Below are 19,512 nucleotides of genomic sequence, written 5' to 3'. Positions count from 1 at the left end.
TCCGGTGTGTAACTGGGGTGTTATATTTATCGATCTCCTAACATGTCCACGAGCAGGGTGGCTTCTAGAATTCACGTCTGGAAGGCGACTGCCTGGTTGGTTTCCCTGATTTATCCGTGTTTCATCTTCCTCATAAGATGACTTAACGTCCTGAGTGTCATGAGAATGAAATAACAAGTGTAATGTGTTTAAAATTATACCTAGGCCACGATAGCCAGTCAATTAATGTTAGCTGGTGTTGTACGGGTTAAAAATGAACGCACCCTCACCTCCCTGTATCTGTGCATATTATTACTATGCACGTTTATTTACATAGAATATTCCCGAGAGATTACAGAGTAACTGGCTGTAGTATTAACTCTGAGGAAAAGAACTGAGGAATGAGGTCTGGGAAAGTGAAGAGACTTTTAAATGTACACTAAATTGTACTGTTTGAATTTTTTAACAATATGTATCTACTACTGTTTCAACATAAAAATTACTTAGAGTACTGTCCAGCCTACAGCGAGCACCTAATAAATGTTAACTGACATCACCTTCGATATTGTTTTGGACATTTGAGTGGGTTTCTGCACTACCAAGTTTGATGCCTGTCATAGAATAGATGCTTAATCATCGTAGCTATAAGAAAATATTTTTCCATTCACTGTTGGATTAATTTGGGCTCTTTGATTGCAAGTGATGGAATCCCAACTCAGAATTAAACAAACAAAAGCAAAAATGAGAGAGCACACATGTATTGGCTCAAGGACCTGGAAGTACACAGCGTACGTAGCTTCAGGTACAGCTGGATATGTGGACACAGATGGTGGTGTCTTGAGGGCATGGTTTTTCCACTGCTGGACTCAGCTTTATTATTCATTATTCTCAGGAGACTCCATGTGGTGGCTTGGGCCCACCATGTAGATAATAATGTCAGGAAAAAGGAGGATTGCTAATTCACAACGATCCCAACGAAAATTCCGGGTCTGTAACTCTGTGATCTGCCTCGGGCCATGTGTCCCTCTGAACCTTAGAGTATGGACAGGCCCCACTGTGCAGGCTTGGTTCATGGCAGACTTAGGTACTTGAGGGTAGGGCAGCCTCTTGTGACTCTAAATAATGGGAAGTAGATGCCCCTACACACAAAATTTAGGGTGTCATTGCTAAAAAAAAGGTACTGTCATCACATGAAAGGCAAAGTCAACTTTGTCTTGTATGTACACTGCATTTCCTTTGGACGTCTGAGGAGAAAAAAGACCTTCTAATGAGTAACGTGGCAAAAAGAAAATTGTAAGGTGTGATTAGGTAATGAGTGGAATATGCAAGGTGATATAGAAAAACGGGGGCTGCATATAGTTATATTTTGTGCACCAATTGGGATTCTGTGATGGTGTATTTAATAATATGATATATAATTAGATGTTCTCTGCTGTCCATCTAAGTGCACTTATGTTCTAGCACTTTATACACAGATTTCTTTCTTGATTGCTTTGTACTGAAAAGCTCTCTCGTGTTTTCTTTTTTTAAAAAAAAGATCTTTATTGGAGTATAATTACTTCACAATACTGTGTTAGTTTCTGTTGCACAACAAAGCGAATCAGCCATATGCACACACATGTCCCCATATCCCCTGCCTCTTGCGTCTCCCTCCCATCCTCCCTATCCCACCCCTCTAGGTCATCGCAAAGCACCGAGCTGATCTCCCTGTGCTATGCTGCTGCTTCCCACCAGCTATCTATTTTACATTCGGTAGTGTACGCATGTCGATGCTACTCTCACTTCGCCCCAGCTTCCCCCTCCTACCCCATGTCCTCAAGTCCATTCTCTATGTCTACCTCTTTATTCCTGCCCTGCAACTAGGTTTTTTTAGATTCCATATATATGCGTTAGCATATGGTATTTGTTTTCCTCTTTCTGACTTACTTCACTCTGTATGACAGACTCTTGGTCCATCCACCTAACTACAAATAACTCAATTTCGTTTCTTTTTATGGCTGAGTAATATTCCATTGTATATATGTGCCACACCTTCTTTATCCATTCATCTGTCGATGGACATTTAGGTTGCTTCCATGTCCTGGCTATTGTAAATAGTGCTGTAAGGAACGTTGTGGTACATGTCTCTTTTTGAGTTACGGTTTTCTCAGGGTATTTGCCCAGTAGTAGAATTGCTGGGTCGTATGGTAGTCCTATTTTTAGTTTTTTAAGGAACCTCCATACTGTTCTCCATAGTGGCTGTATCAATTTACATTCCCACCTGCAGTGCAGGAGGGTTCCCTTTTCACCACACCCTTTCCACCATTTATTGTTTGTAGATTTTTTGATAATGGCCATTCTGACTGCGTGAGGTGGTACCTCATTGTAGTTTTGATTTGCATTTCTCTAATAATTAGTGATGTTGAGCATCTTTTCATGTGCCTCTTGGCCATCTGTATGCCTTCCTTGGTGAAATGTCTGTTTCTCTCATGTTTTCTTAAAATAAAAATTAATTGCTTTTCAGCAAACTCTGTGAGCAAGAAGATGTGTCTCCCAGGAAGTATTTCATAATCAGTTTCCAAGTACTGCATTTGTAACCAAAACTATTCTTAATTGGCTTGGAACTGACATTTGCTATTTTTTCTTACTAATTTTAACTCAAAAAAAAAAAAAAAGACAGAAAAAGAAAAGAAACTCATAACTAAATCCGGGAAGTTTTTCGACCTGATACTCTTTCAGACATTACAAACTACTGATGGAAGAAATTTTTACATGTTGAGGTGTGGGGAAGTCGTTCTGGCTTCTACGTGATCTCACTTGAACTTCAGGGTAACCAAAATAACCTCTTTGTGGCCTATTAAACATGCATTGTGCTTAAGCTTTAACCATTAGATAAAAGAATGCCTTTAAAAACTCAAAATGTAGTAACTGTGGTTCAAACATCAAAAATGGAGCTGGGTGGCCATTGTGGACTTGGGTTTAGACACGTTCCTGTATTACTGAGAACTTGAATTTTTCTGAACTGTATCAGACTCAAGGATACCGCCAACCATTCTCAAAACAATATCTGTTAGCATCTGCCAGCTGCAACCTTATGGTCTTAAGGTCTCTCCTTGTAACTAAGCAACCATCTCAGACCCCAACCAATCCTTGCTTAATAAGCACCTTTACTTCTTGCCAGCTCCAGTCCTAATTTTTGAGAAACAACTTATGTAATTTTGCAGTTTTTGCCTTTCTAAGCCTCCCCCATTTTGTAGTTCGACAGAACAGAATTCAGGTACTTCTTGAATCTGTGTCTCCTGGTCTATAGTCCTTAGTTTGGCATGAATAAAATTCTTTTCTCTTCCTATTATATATTGGTTTATTGATTATTTCCATTGACACTCTTTAATAAGGAACGTTCTTTTTTTTTTTCTTTTAACAAACACACCCAAATTGATAATGGCTCATACACAAGTGAAGTTCACTTCCAACGCATATAAAATCCAAACAGGTATTGCTAATAGATAGTTCTCCACTAAGCAAAGATGGACAAATCCAGGCTCCTTCAAGTTTTGGTCCCATTGTCTTTGGCACATAGTTTCCAAGGTTACCAAAGTCATCAGGATGGAATGAAGGGAGGGAAAGAGCAGGGAGGATCATGGGAGAGGTTGTTGGGATTGTTCTGAGTGACTGCACATCACTTCCGTCCAGGTTCTGTTGACCTCAGTCACATGACCATCTCTGCAACAAGGGAGCCTGGGAAATGTAGTCTAGCTCTGTGCCACAAATGAGAAGAAATGGTCTTTGGTGAACAGCCAATGAGCATTGTTTACATGAATATTGTAAATTTTGTGTTTTGTTATGTTATAGGGTGGGGCAGTAGCCTAACTGGTCTTCTTGACCTACCCTTGCCCTCATTTTTATATAGCAGTCAAAAGTGGTCATATTAATAGACCAGGAAGATTTTCCCCACCGGCTGATGATTATACCACACGTTCGTTGGGGATGGTGCTGTATTCAGAGGGATTTCAACATGAGTTATCACATTTGATATTCACAAATGTCACGAGCTAACGAGGTGATAGGGTCAGAGGGAAGATTCAGCCTCAAGGAGACTCAGTTGTTTGAAGTTGCTGGGACCTCATATTTTGGCCCAGATTCCAATGCTTGTAGGATGACAAAGGTTGGTGCCATTCAATGACAAAGAAATGCATGGCGGCCAACAGAGGGTCACACATTGAAATGACTCGGGAGTGAGGGCAGGCAGAAAATATAAATGAGCATACAAACTGTGAGTGGGGTATGGGGAGGGGGGTTGTTGTGGAAACTGGGGTGCAGACTAACAGGGCAGTGAAACTCAGACCCTGCTTGTTGTTGCTGGATGAGGCTATAGATCTAGGGTGGCCAGAGATCTTTCTGAGGAAGAAGACGTTCAGACATTCATATGGCATGTTCAAATATTGGAAATATTGTTTGTCTGGGACAAACAAAATACATCTGTGGGTTATCAGTTTGCAAATTCTGGCTGAGAGTTGGAGGAACTGATTTTTTTGTGTGTCTTAGAAACCCAAGTGGATATCTGGAGACCTACAGCAAATATATTGGCAAAGTATGTCAAGTGCACTGAAATGAGTGTAGAAGCTTATTTTTTTCTGAGTATTGTATATAGTAGATCAGTACTAGAAAAACTCAAATATACAGTCATTTGGAATTGACTAAATGGATTATAGTAGCTACCTTAAACAGAATAGCATGAGGCCATTAGATATGATGACATAGATTTGGAAAGATATCCTTGATATAGGTTAAGCCCAAAGCATTTTAAGAAAGAGCATGCTTACTATAATTTCGGGAGGCACATGAATTTAGTCTCTGTCTCTGTGGGCCTCTGGTTGCCTAGATACACTATGTCTCTCTCTCTCTCTCTCTCTCTCTCTCTTTCTCTCATTGACCAGATGGCCAGTAAGAAGGAGGGCTTAGTCTCTGTTCTGAAGGGATGGGTCAACTAGTCGTGTGGACAACTGTTGTATTATAGATACTTTTTTAAAAGACTTCAGAAAATCTGTACCAAAATGCTAATGTGATTATCTCTGGATGGTGGAATTTTATAATGATCATTTTAAAAATCCACTTGCGTGTCTGTAATTATGAACTCGTCTACTGTTTGGAAATACTACTTGCATGTTTTAGAAAATAATAAAAGTTTTAAAAGAGATAATTATATTCTAATCTAATGATTCCCATTTCCCTCGAATGATCTCACAGGACTAAAACACATAAAAAATGGTGTTCTTTAAAAAGCCAAAGCCAAATAGCATTTACAGCTGCAATTGTCAACACCATAGAGCCAGTGAATGTGTGTCATTTAACATATACAAGTGACACATATACATTTACAAGTATCCCTTATCATTTTATTTTAAATAAATAAGGTAGTATCGTATATTGTTGTTCTCTTTAGATGCCCAAACACTTTTTGAGACCCAGTAAACATTGATTAAAGTTGACATGTATCCCCAAGAGCTGGTAGGCTCTTTGAGTAGGAATGCCGATGTCTGATGCTTCCATGGTTCTAGCAGAGCACTGAGTCCAGAGTAAAGACCTTCATATTTGTTCAGCTGAAGTGACACTGAGAAAGAGGGACATTCAAGGAGAAAATGTCATCTTTTTAAAAATTTGATTCTAGAAGAAAAATTCCTCCTTCGAAATAATAGTGATTTTCATAGAATAAGAAATCCTCATTCTTATCGTTCAATCCTCAAAAAGGAAGGAAGGAAGGGGAGGAAAAGGAGGATGAAATAAGAAAACGATAAACAGGTAGAGAAGAGATGGGGGCCCAATTCCATGCTCCTGAGGTTAGGGCAACGTGGACATAATAATCCTGATATCCATGTTGTGGTTTATAGTGTATCTGATCTCTCAGCGTCATCATCTCCCTGGACCTTTGCAGCAGCCCAGTAAATAGGTCAGGTGGATACGACCTCCCCATCATCCCCATCATGAGCGTCAGATGCCACCTGTACGAGGATACACAGCAAATAAGGGACAGAGCTGAGATCACAAGCATTTTTTATTATTATCTTAGGTCTTAGTTTGGGACCCGGGACAAAGGACTTTCACGCTTAAAGCCTTTTTGAATGGGGATCATCATAACCTCGTTCATTTGGCTGTAGCGAGTGAGATTCTTAACCACTGCGCATGAGACAGAGCGGTCACGCCAGGCCCATACCTCACATTTGTAGGCCTGGGACAAGCGCGTCAATGGAGGCCCATGCGCCATCTTGGTTTGGATTCTCCCCGGAGCAGGTGCTGAGACAAGCATCGGCGTGCAGATATTTTTTGTGGACACGAAGGAAAACACCAGGAAGGGAATAGAGCCAATAAAAGGCATCATCAAGCACGTCCCTCCTGTGGATGACTGTAGCCTCCCCCTGACAGGGAAGCTCTGAGAGCGTCCACCCCAGGGTGAGGAACCTGGGCTGCTTCTATCCCAAAGCCCGTCAAGCTTTTGTTGGAAGCGGCTCCCGGGAGCCCCGTGCCTCTGCCTGTTGGCCCGCTGTCCTGGCAGCAGAGCGGATCCAGCAGTAACCAGAAGCCCCGAGGCACAGAGATGCCGACTTGGCAGCTGGAAGTCAGGCTGAGTGCACCTGAGTGGGGAAGCCCAGGACCACAGGAGGGGCACCCACAGCACCTGCTGCACACAACATAGGTCTCCATGCTCGAGAGTTGTAAATCAAGCGAACAAACGGATAACTAAAAGATGCTCTGTCCTCCCGCCATGACAGATCTACCTCCATAACTACCTGGGACGCCACGTTAGGGTTCAGAATTCTTGGACGTGAGTCCTCAGATTCTGCCTTGGAGTCTGCCTGCCGTGGGACAAGCAGGCTGCAACCACGTCCCACGCTTGCTGCCTCGGTAACCACGAGGGACACATTCAGGCGTCTGAAGAGTCCTTTTGGTGCCCTCTACAAAGAGCTGCCCCCCGGGCCACCGCTTGGGTCTGGCCGTAAACACATGGGCAGGGTGGGTCCATCCTTTAGAGGATCTTCAGGGAAGAGGATGTGCAGATGTGGAAGTGGGTTTGGTCCATTGGGACACCACGTTGTAGGGTCCCCGGAGGGTGAACACTGACACTGCCTGACTCCTAGTCCCAGTGCCCTCACCATAGCCCTGAAAGCTCACCTCACAGCTGCCAAATGCAGTCGCCTGTGACTTTCCTGGGTTTTTTTGTCATTGTTTGTTTGTTTGTTTTGATGGCTAGAGTGCATTCAGCTCATCTGTGGGGCAGGCTGGATGTGTCGGGGGTTCATGCCACCCAGAGCTGCTCCCAACCTGCTCCCTCACCCGTGCACAGTCGGGTTATCTGGGGCGAGATCTACGGGGCTCCCCAGAGAGACTGAACCCAGTTGCCCACAGTGATTCACATGCCCTGTAACACACCATGTATTGGCGTCCTTCCCTTCCCTCCCAACGTTCACATCCCTCTGTGGCCACTCTAGAGATCACCTTCCAAATTAAACACTTACACTCACATCCTTATCTCCTCTGGGTCCCCACAGTATGGTGTAGAAGTGTGTCACAGTTTTAGGTGACCCTGCCCCTTTGGTCCTGTGGGGAGGAGTGACCGAGCAGGGTCCCTTACAAATGGGTCTGGGGCCAGGAGCACCCCCGCCTGCCAGTTAGTAAGAGCCCAGTCAGTGGTATTTGTATTGTAATTATTGTCACATTCTAAAAACCCAGATCTTTGGATTTATTTATTTATTGATTTATTTATTTATTTATTTATTTATGGCTGTGTTGGGTCTTTTGTTGCTGGGCGTGGGCTTTCTCTAGTTGCGGTGAGCGGGGGCTACTCTTCGTTGCGGTGCGCGGGCTTCTCACTGTGGTGGTGGATTTCTTATGTGGCGTTCTTTCTGATATGTGCCAGCTATTTCTAATAAATGGAAGAAAGCTGTGTTTAGGGGTGATTTCAGTTAATAAACTTCCTTGAAGTTTCTGTGGAGAGCACTGGGTAAATGAGCTAAGGATGCTAACTTGCCTCTAACTTTCCCAGAAAGTGAGGACAGAGAGGAGAGGGGAGAGTGGATGCCACTCTTTCCCCAGATCAAGATGTTATGGGCTGAATGTCCGTGTCCCTCCAGAAGTCATTGTCATAATGCCCAGTGTGATGGTAATGCCCAGTGTGATGGTATTTGGAGGTGGGGCCTTTGGGAGGTGAATAGGTCATGCGGGTGGAGCCCCGACAAATGGTATTAGTGCCCTTATAAGAGGAGGCAAGAAGGCTGCAACCTAGAAGGAGACTCTCACCAGATCCCAACCACACTGGCATCCAGATCTTGGACTTCCAGCCTCCAGAACTATGAGAAATGTATGTCTGTTTTTTATAAGCCACCCAGTCTGTGGTACTTTGTTATAGTCTCCTGAGCTGATGAAGACACAGGAGTCGCAAGATAACACGTCAGACCTTTTGAGAAAAGCAACAAGATGAAGTCTGTCTCACCACTCATAGAGCAAATACACTACTTGTCAAGTCCCCGGAGAGCTGATGACCTTTCCTCAAATAAGCCAGAGTATTTGTGACCTTTCTAGTGCATGGGATGATATTTTATAGCAAACAACATTGCCAGGCAAAAATATTAACCAGGGGAGCAGGCATTTAATTACCCTATCGTGTGCCTAGCACTGTGAATACAAACTTTCTGTCCCCTGGAGAAGTATATGGTCCAGGGGAAGAGTTTAGGGGAATTTGAGGCAGTAAATCAAGTGCTCGAAACATACTTTTAAAAATAAAGAACTGAGTAAAGATCAATTCAGGGAAAGTTCACGATTTTAAAGAGAGCTTGTCCACGTATGTTTTGGCAAGTTCAAACTAAATTAGAGAAAAATCATTGAGAAATGCAGATATTTTTTATCAGGGGTTACCTTATGGAAGGAATTTTGTGAAAGAAATGCTACAACCTTGATAAAATATTACAAAAGAGCTACGAAACGCCACCTAATTACAGCACCGAGTCCTGGACACTATATTTTGTGTCCGTTTCAAGTGAGGCATTGATATTTTGACATGGAGACACACATGCCGGCCTCTGAAAACCTCTAGCATTCACACAAGGCTTGTGTTCACTCTAAATTATGTTCCTGGTTAGCAGAATTTTTAAATTAAATGATACTTCTTTTAACCAATTTTCAAATGACTCAACTTCCATAAAGTGAAGTTCATATTAAAACTATGTGAAATATAATTCAATTTGTCATGGATTCGAAAAAAACAAGATAAGAATATGTTAAGTGTTCGTTGAGAATAGTTATGACTTATATTCATCATAACACCAATGGCTCTTAATGTTGGGTACAGATTAAAATCACTTGAGGTTTGTTTCCCAAATCCTCACATCCAGGCTTCATCCAAATTAGATCAAAATCTCTGGGTGGGTCCCAGGCATCTGTATTTTTTCCAGAGCCTTCTGGAAGAGTCCAATGGGAAGGCAAAGTAGAGAACAACATATTAGACAAAAGAAGGAAAAAGTCAAGCTTATTGGCATGAATTTGTCCAGATTCTACTATACAGGCAGAAGTTTCCTACAAAAAAAGAAGCACAATGATGGAGACCTATCTGACAGCAGCATTTTGGGGCCATTTGTTTCGTGAGTATGGTATTTAGAAAACAAGATCTTTTTTTAAGCTTTCAGGTCATTTGAATTCCTGAGCAAAAGGAATCAAAATCCTTTTGCTCTGGAAGGTTTGATCATTTAGTACACCTCTTGCAACACACAGACATGCAGTAAATATGTTCCCAGAGATAAAACCAGATGTTTGCCCTTTCCAGTGGAACTTGCTAGGAAAAGTGCCAAACAATCATATTCAATGAATCTTGAAAACCCAGGTGGAAAAAGGCTACTGAAACTTTTCACAGAATTAATCTGAATTTAAGGCTGGCAAAAAAAAAAAAAAAAAGATGCTGCATTTAAAATTCGTGAGAGAAACTTCTTGCAGACACCTTCAGCTTTACTCTCCGAGTTTTCTGATGTTGATTTTTTCAGAGGCTGATCTTCTTTAAAAACCGGTTTTGCGCTCCCATTTTTCTCATTAGATTTTCTTTAATTAGCGGAGTCGTGCGTGTAATGAGTGCCTTACTTTAAAAACACATTTAAAAAGTCAATAATCTCCACCTCACCACGTCCCTCCTCCCACCCTCCTGAAATAACTCGTGTCAACAACCCAGTGCAGTCTTCCACTTTTCTCCTGCTCCTACACACATTTATTTTGCATTTATTTAAGGATTTGAATGTATTTTTACAAAATCGGGATTATTCACGATGCTGCCGTTTGCTTTTTCACTTATGATAGGATGGTATGTGTTTGGATGGGCGGGTGTAAGATTTTTCCTTCTGTGGTCCTCGCACGTGAGTCTATAGGATGGATATAGTCCTTCCATCATCCCTCTGTTGGTGGACATCCTGGCTGCATCCAGTTTTCACCACTCCACTCACTGGAGTAATGGTACAGCCGTGGTGGAGATGGTTCAGCTCTGCTCCGTGACATCTGAGTTCTCAGCTGGGATTGCTTGAATGGCTAGGTTTGGCTGAAACAGCTCTGCAAAGGCCGTAGGTCTGGGACCTCATTCTGGCTGGTCAGCTGGGCCCCTTATTTCTCCAACAGATGGTCTCTCAATGTGGCTGGAGTTTCTAACAACATGGTGGTCTCAGGTTTCCAAGAGGGAGTGATCCGAACCTCTTCATGTCTCATACTTCCTCAAGTCCCATTGGCCAATGCAAGTGGGACTTCATGGTCAAGTCCAATATCTATGTGGGTGTGTTGCAATGGGTGGGTACAGAATGGTGTGAATACTGGGAGAAATGGCTCACTGGGGGCCACCCAAGAGCAGTCTTTTCTTTTGTGGCCGCCCCGCATGGCTTGCTGGATCTTAGTTCCCCAACTGGGGATCGAACCCCTGCCCCCTGCAGTGGAAGCTTGGAGTCTTAACTGCTGGACTGCCAGGGAAGTCCCAAGAGTAGTTTTACTTGGTCAAAGGGTATATGCAGTTTTAATCTTAGTAAACACTGCCAAATCACCTTCCCAAAAGGTGTGGCCCTTAACATTATCATGAGTAACATATGAGAGCTCATTTACTAATTCAGTGCACATAGTAAAGGTTAATTTTTTAAATTTGACAATATTGTAGGTGAAAGCTGGTATCTTTTTAGTTTCCGTTTCCTTTGCCATGACTAAGATTGAGAATCTTTTCATGTATTTGTTGGTCCACTGAATTTCCCCTTCTGTAAATTGTTTTATATTTTTCTCCTTTTACATAAAGGTGGCTCTTGTAGAGTTTTATGGGATATTTTTGTGTAGGAATCTCTTCCCTAAGTTCTAGTTCAATAGGAACCACCTGTTCTAGATCTCTGGACTTCTGATATAGATCTTCTTCTGATTCCTACTTTAATCATGTGGCCCCGTGATTATACAGTCCATCTGTGTGGCTGTGTGTACCTGTTCTAGATCTCTGGACTTCTGATGTGCCCTAGATCTTCTTCTGATTCCTACTTTAATCATGTGACCCCATGATTATACAGTCCATCCGTGTGGCTGTGTATATCTCTAGTGAGCTACCTCTAACTGCTGGGAAATATTCCTTAGAGGTCATGGACCACGTTGTGCTTGCCCATCCCCATCGAGGGCACCAGGTTGGCCCCAGAGCCCTGCTGCACAGACGATGCTGCAGCAGGATCCTCACACATGTGCCTTACGGTCCCACGTGAGAATCGTTCTGGGAGCGTCGCAGAAGGGAATCCCTGGGGAGGAGGGGACGTGTCTACTTCATTTCAGCAAGTTCTTCCAGCTTGCTCTGCAGGATGAGTCCTTTTTCCCCATGTTCTTGCCAACACTTAGCACTGTCCTACTTTCTAAATATGGCAACAAATTTATCTAGACCCTGGAAATCCACAATCCTCCAGTTGACCCTAAAGAAATGTTTGAATGTGGGGTCTCAGAGATGTGACTCAGGATGAGATGATCATGTATTAGAGAACATTTCCATCACTGCAGGAAGTTCTATTGGACAACACCTCTCAAAGCTCTGCTTGAGGCTCTCCGAGGATTTGGCTGGTCCCCAGAGCACCATCTTCCACTGGATGGCTACAGGATCTTATTTTACTTTATTTTTTACTATTTTACTCCTGTATCCCCAGTGCCTGGGACATCCTGGGAGCTCCATAAATATTTAAGAGGTGATGAAGGCCAGTCGTGTCCATCAGGATTCCATCCTCCCGGAAACTCCAGAGTTGATCTCCAATCCAGACATTCAACCAGTAAAGAAGATCATTCTCTTCCTTCTCGACTTAGCTACAGAGTCCATAAATTTGCAGCAAAATGGGGGATTTGTTTTGCTTTGTTTGACCAGGGCTTATTCATGTGGTCCAGTCCCTTCCTACTTCCCTTAATAATAAGGGGCTGGTTTTCAGCATACTTATTTAACAAACCAAAATCAAAGTCATTTCACGTGCTTTGTTGGGTGCTGAAGATTCGAAGGCGATTGAGAGAACACCCTGGTCTGAAAGAGCTCCATCTCAACACCAAGTTCTTGAGATGGTCCCAACCAACTGGGTGTAAAATAAAGATGCGGGCGCTGGAAATCCCGCAGAGGGCAGGGGAGCAGAGAGGAGGGGACGGTGAATTCGGCTCCAGCAGTGCTCAGCGAATATGTCTTCATCCATGTGTGTAGGTTTCTTTTTTTATGTATTTCTAACATATTTTAAGTCTTTGTGAGGTTGGAGGGCATAATACCAAATCCTAAAAAAAAAAAAAAAAAAAAGAGGCAGGTAATCACATTTTATTGTAGCTTCAGTCCCATTCAAAGAAAACTTCTTCATGAAGCTCAGATTCTAAAATTTGAAGTCAGCATCCTGCGTCCCTGCTCTTGGGTTTAGGGTGGGGATCCAGGAACACTCCCCAGCCTCTGAGATTTGCTAGTTATACAAGACATTTTGGACACAGCTACATATGTAGTCAGTTTCGAAGCCAAGAGGAGATTCTCTCAGCACACTGAAGGAGGTTTGGGGTATGGGCTGGAGAGACACCGCTGGGTGCCTCGGTCTAGTTCCAAATGAAATACTGGCCTGCAAGTTCTGAACTGCCCCACAGATGAAGGACCAATTCAAACCCTAGCCTTGTCAGTTTGGTCAAATATATTTTTTACCTGATTCTCTCCAAACTTAGACCTTGAAGAAGAGGCCAGGTTTAAGAGGAGGAGATACTTTTGGAATAGAAGATGACAATCTAGTGAAGAAAAGACAAGACTTTAAAAAATTATCTAGTTTTTTTTTTGTCTTTCCCTTGGCCTCTCCATTTGGGCCTGGGACATATATGAGAGTTGGCCTAGAATATCTCAGTATGTTAAGCCTGTAAAGCGCAGAGGAATCTTAAGACAGCTGAAGAGTTTGCGTATGTTCTTATCATGTAACTACCAAGAGAAATCAAATATCACATCTCGTATCAGTGGTTCTCAGTGTGGGTAGATTTGGCAAATTCTGGAGACATTTTTGGCAGGAGAGGGGTTTGCTACAGGCATCTAGTAGGTAGAGGCCAGGGATGCTGTTAAACATCCTACAATGCACAGGGTCACTTCCCAAAACAAAGAATTATTTGGCTCAGAATGTCCAGGTTGAGAAAGTGTGCCTGACAGTATTCCAGCATGGCAAGCTCAGAGACGTGCTCTTAATTAATTTAGAGAAGTGAGCTTTCGCATCAAACTGAGTGGCAGGTGTCAGTCACTGGCCCCAGGTGGTGATGGGACGATCGAGGTCAGGGTAACCTGGGCCAGGTTGTGCACACCCGAGCAACTCTCTTACCTAAGCAAAGTGTGGAACACCCAGAGTCAGAGAGCCAAGGCTTTGGGAGTTAATTTAGTTTTTGTGCAGGGGATCCACAAATCAATTAATTAGTTAATTAATTAATTATGTTATTTTATTTTTTAGAAGAAACTAAAATATTTCTTGAAAAATGAATAGTCAGGGCACTGCGACCTTTAACCATCATGCAGCTTTTCATCCTGAATTTCAACACTGGCTCATTTGGGAGGTAGGGGTCATTCTTCACATTGAATCTACTGTTACATTCTACCATTTCTGATTCACTTTGTTTGCAGTAACCACTTTTTTGTACTCTTTCAGTTTGCATTTTCTCATTTTTCTATTTGAACTCACAGGCACCTTAAAGATTCCCCTCTACCGACTCCGCCATGGATAGCCAAAATGTTCTGAGACCATTTACTAAATATATAGTCTTATTTTCCTGCTGATTTGAAGTGCCCAATTTTGGTGTGTACTAAATCTCTATATGTGAATCCAATCCATTTATTTCTGGACTCAATATTCTGTTTCATCCCTTGCTCCCCTCTCCACTGAACACATATAACACTGTTTTAATAGTATGAACTTTATACTTCTGCCTTTAATCGTGGGTACCACATTTCCTTCATAATGGTTCACCATTTGCAAAACCGTGGTGATTATTCTTGCAGATCCCTCCTTCGTGTGGATTTAAAAATTGTCTTGGAAAATCTCCTAATAACTACTATTGGTATGTGGATCGGAATTGTAACAAATTTATAGGTTAATTGGCGGGGGGACAGATTCCTTTGAAATTATGAATTTTTCTTTTCAGGAATATGACATTCCATTTATCATGTTGCTTTCATTCTCCTTTATTAATATGTAAATATATTTCAGTATGGCCGTGGGTCACCTGGTCATGTAAAACTTGGGAAGTCATCCTGGTGTCTTCGTCATTCTGGTCACAAGCAGCATCACTTCTCAGAACGGTGATTCCCCAACCAAAAGCAACAGCCCCACAAATTTCCATAACAATCTCTCCCACTGCGTGTACACATGGATACACACACACACACACACACACACACACACACACACACACACACATACACACATGCCTAGGGGACATTTTGTTAATGTGTAGGAGGCATTATTTTTGGTTGACACACTTACTGGGAGGTGCCACTGGTGTTTAGTGGACACAAACTAGGGATGTTTAATGTCCTGCAGTGCGGGGGACTGTCCATCCAACAGAGAATCGAGTCCTGCATGCACAGACAATTTTCAAATGCCCTACAGGACAATGGTGATGAAAGATTGGTAGCCTATTTATAAGTGTTTGATCTTACTGCTTGATGCTATTTATATATAAACACAATGTATTTTGCATCGTTTTAATGTACACCAAATTTTGAGGATGCAATCACTGGGCAAAACAAGATTGCATTCCGTTGAATTGAGAACTTTTTCAAAAGTTGTATAGCTTTCCGGAGAATTCTATCACTTTACATGGTATCACATTCATGATACATCTTCAAATGGCAAAAGCCTTTGACGACTTCATTGTGCCTTTCAAAGTAGTCATGTGGTGCATCTTCACATTGATATGCATATTATTTCATTAGAAATCACTTTCCTTTCATTGATCCATTACCTTATGGTTAAGTCATTATATTTCTTTTGAATTATGGATGTAGATAATCCCCTTATCTATGAATTTCACTTTAGAGCTGAAAGAGGACAAAACAAAATATTTGTTTTAAAGAGGGGGCATTGAAAATACTGTGTTGGACAGATTGAAGACAAAATCTACTTTTCAAGAAGGTCTGACCCCATTATTTTCCCTCTCTGTGCCTTATGTGTGTTCTCTTCTATCTTCCCTGAATCAAGGAAGCAGTTTGTGGAGGGAAGCCTGTTTCTACAGGTCCGGCTGCATGACGAGTCATGTGCACAGAATGAGTAGCACAGGAATGGGAGATGGGAGATGCCTACCTAAGTTCAGCATCCCACCTTCCCCACATCTGGGAAAGTCCAGCCACAGTGGCCTTCTCTGAGGTTCCTGAAACACCAAGCTATTTCTACACCAGGATGTTCATCTATGCTGGCCCCTCACTACTTATGGGGCAGAGTCCAGCTTACTCTTTATGTCTCAGTTAATGTCACTTTTCTTGTTCATTGAGTGAATGGGTCCCCCTGGTGCGCTCTCAAGACCCAGCCTGCTAATAGCAATGACCCAGTTTATAATTATACACATTGGTCTTGCCCCCTTGTGTGTTTCCTCTTAACTCTTCCAACGTACAAGCTTCCTAAAGTCTTTTATTCACCTTTGCATGCTCAGGAGTGACTATGTGATATTAGCGCAGAGTAGGGACAGAGGAAATATTCAGTGAACGAGCAGATTATGGCCAAAAACTGTAGGAGAGCAAAATATGCCACCCCAAAATGTGTCTCTTTGGCATGAGGATTCATTTAGGTTTATTCTTTAAAAAAAAAACAGAGGACTCAGGAAGTTTTTACCTTTCCCCTTAGTTGCCTAAAGAATGTAGATCTAGGACCTGTACCATAGTTTGAACTAGCCCTGGAGACAGGGGGGAACGTGCAAGGTCTGTTTGTTAAATTCCTCTCTGTGTTCCATTGTCTCTGCCTGGCTCAGCAAACATCTCTTTACCAAACATTTGCTCTTCCATCTCCATGTGAATTGCCTTCCTCCCTTTGAGGTCCCAAACCTCTACCCCAATATCCTCTTTTGTCTTTAGCTGAAGATGGTATTTAAGGTGAGGGTCTCGGCCATTTGGGTGAGTTATTCAGTTTTCTTGGGTCTCTTCCAAGTACACATGGGATTAAACTTTTGTTTGAATTTTTCCTCTTTATCTGCTTCACAAGACTTAGACCAGCCAGAAGAACCTAGAAGGGCAGAGGAAAGCTTCTTCCCCTCCCAGCACAGCCTACCTAGAACCTTAGCTTTCCATGTGTCTTCTCCTCTCTCTTTTTTGTATCTCTCTCAGATATTTAGAAGCTAGAATATGGTGCCAACATCTACAGGTCAATGTCACACATTCCAGGAAATATCTCCTGGCATGACAGTCAGATACATGAGTTGGACAAATGGACCAGTAGGCTGAGCCAGTAGAGATATCCTATGATTTAGTCTTTGCCTGTAAGTGCCCCTGCCATGGCCTGTAGGTTAGAGACAGTCGACGTGAGCCATGCAAGTTGATGGAATTTTCACCTCCCGGTGTGGCACAATGTTAAGTGTATCTGTCCAGCCTTCTGTCACTGGATCCCTTCCACTCCAGACAGCGGGTCAGTAGAGACACTGGTTTAGTCTGAACAAAAGGACAGAGAGCTGGATGTCAGCCCTACACACTTTGGTGCCATGGACATCATTTGAGCACCAATTATTCTACTTATTTTCTGTAAACTTATACAAAAGATCTCACTTCTAAGCTTTAGTTTCTACAGCCCTAGCAAGAGAATAATCACACCTGCTTCACCCGATTGATGGATTGATGTGAGAATCAAACATAATAAATTACCTAAAGCATCACTGGACCTAGACCAGAGCAAGCACTCAACAAATTAATGGGGAATGTTTTATAAGAGAATGTATCTATGCACACATGTAGTTATTAATAGTATTTCTGCAGTTTGGAAGACTGTTGTATCCCAGAATCCTCTATTATAATGCAGATGCCTTTGAAGGATTAGCTTTGAGAAATAATTCTGTCATCCATTGACCTGAATTAATACAGGCATTGGAACTGTTAGAAGGGGAGAAGACAGATCTTTGAAAGGAAAACAAAGGGGACGCACTGACCCACTTTGCCAGTGTCTGCATTTTGGAAAGCCCTGTTGTTGAAGTCTCCAGAGTTCCACCCAGAAGGCACAGATCAGGGGTTCAGGGTTGGCTTGTGTTGTTTGTACAGAAACGTGGTTTCCAACCACACGTATTTAAGGAATTAATTCACCCATTGGTCAATGTTTGGTGGAGTACCTGTGATGTACCCGATATTGTGCTAGGCATGTGGAAACAGTGGTGAAGAAGAAAGATTGAATATCTGCTTCCTTGTAGCTCATAGACTGTAGTTTATATCCTAGTTAAGAGAATATTTGATCACAAGGAGAAACTCACAAATGCTTATGTCATCAAGGCTTCATGCTGAAGATGCAAATACTTACAAATTAGTGGAAGACACACGGTCAGCTTTCACAGGTCCCCAGAATTCTCGGGTACCTACTTTCTTTCTTTTTTTTTTTTTTTTTAAAGAATTTTTTTTTTTAAGGCATTGTTTACTTTGTTTATTTATTTATTTTTGGCTGTGTTGGGTCTTCGTTTCTCTGCGAGGGCTTCCTCTAGTTGTGGCAAGCGGGGGCCACTCTTCTTCGCGGTGTGTGGGGCCTCTCACTATCACGGCCTCTCCCGTTGCGGAGCACAGGCTCCAGACGCGCAGGCTCAGTAGCTGTGGCTCACGGGCCCAGTTGCTCCGCGGCATGTGGGATCTTCCCAGACCAGGGCTTGAACCCGTGTCCCCTGCATTGGCAGGCAGATTCTCAACCACTGCGCCACCAGGGAAGCCCGGGTACCTACTTTCTTATCTCTCTCTGTCTCTCTGGGTCCTCTGGGTCCCTCATTGCTATTACGTTCTACTTTTTTCTTCTTCCCCTGCGGACTAGTTCTCTGATCGTTTACTAACTTACATGTAACCCTGGTTACCTGCAGACTCTCACCACAAATGGCAACCTTCCTCTGCTTTCCTAGGGGCAAAAGGTGCTAAGACAATGTATGGGCTAGTTTTAGCCCCTTGAAGGAGCAACTCGTTTCATAAATGTCCGTTTTTGAGGGAAGAAGCTGTTTCTAGATTTGTACACATCGTTGCATGTTGTCATGTGGCCTGGAACCCGGCATGTACAATTTCCGCAATATTTGTAACCCCCTTGAGAAATACGGGATTTAGAGACAAACAGCCTTGAGTCTATTCTTGGCTTACTAGCTATGTGTCCTGGGGCACTTGACATCACTGCTATAGCAATAATTTCCTCACCCGAAAAATAAAGACGAAAAGTAAATACCCCACACATAGAATTCTCAGGAGGATAAATTCAATCAGGAATCATAAGTAAAACCCCATTAAACACCTGACACAAAATAGGGAGTTCTTAATAAATGCTAGCTCCTGTCATTCAGAGGATCGCAAAGTATGAATTACACTTCCAGATGTGTTGGCAGGCACTTCAGTCGCCTAAAATGATGTACACGCACACACCCATAAAAATACTTGAAAACTGCTTGGTGACTTCATAAAGAAACCTGCGGCAAAGCCTTGCAATGTTACCCAGAGGAATTGTTTTTGAAGTTCGTCACCCAAATGCATTCATCTTTTATGACAATTCCACAAAACAAATTGCTTTTATAGTCAAAATGACAAATTTAGACCCCTTGATCAATACCCCCATTTTATGAGCTGTCTATGGGGAGAGCCAAAGACGCTACTTTGCTTGATTGCATGGGAATAAAGATTGATCAGCCCAGTATCTTCCCATCTATAGATTCCAGGTTGATTCGCATACTGTACACAGACCCGGCAGCCACGCTCCATCCCTCTTCAAAATTACATAGTCAGTACCTTTTCCACTCAGCGTGTCTTATAAAGGCTTGAAGGGGAATATGACCCCAGTGAGAAGGGGAGGAGGCAATTCATAGAGGTTATCTTTGCGTCCAACAGGGGCTGGGGAATTTCAG

At 42.6% G+C, this 19,512-nt stretch overlaps 1 protein-coding gene, 1 long non-coding RNA gene and 1 pseudogene across 3 annotated transcripts in view; 2 read left to right on the top strand and 1 right to left on the bottom strand.

Annotated features, from left to right (window-relative positions):
- TMEM132D (transmembrane protein 132D) overlaps positions 1-19,512 on the top strand; it is a 679,902-nt gene that overhangs the window by 347,756 nt on the left and 312,634 nt on the right. The window lies entirely within an intron of this gene.
- The window catches only part of LOC309610394 (cytochrome c oxidase subunit 6A1, mitochondrial pseudogene), a 571,916-nt pseudogene that overhangs the window by 420,455 nt on the left and 131,949 nt on the right, over positions 1-19,512 (top strand). The window lies entirely within an intron of this gene.
- Positions 1-19,512, bottom strand: part of LOC309610411 — a 334,801-nt gene that overhangs the window by 188,915 nt on the left and 126,374 nt on the right. The window lies entirely within an intron of this gene.

Source organism: Balaenoptera borealis, assembly GCF_965194805.1.
Source record: "Balaenoptera borealis genome assembly, chromosome: 14".
Taxonomy (NCBI): domain Eukaryota; kingdom Metazoa; phylum Chordata; class Mammalia; order Artiodactyla; family Balaenopteridae; genus Balaenoptera; species Balaenoptera borealis.
This window is presented reverse-complemented; position numbering and strand designations above follow the sequence as displayed.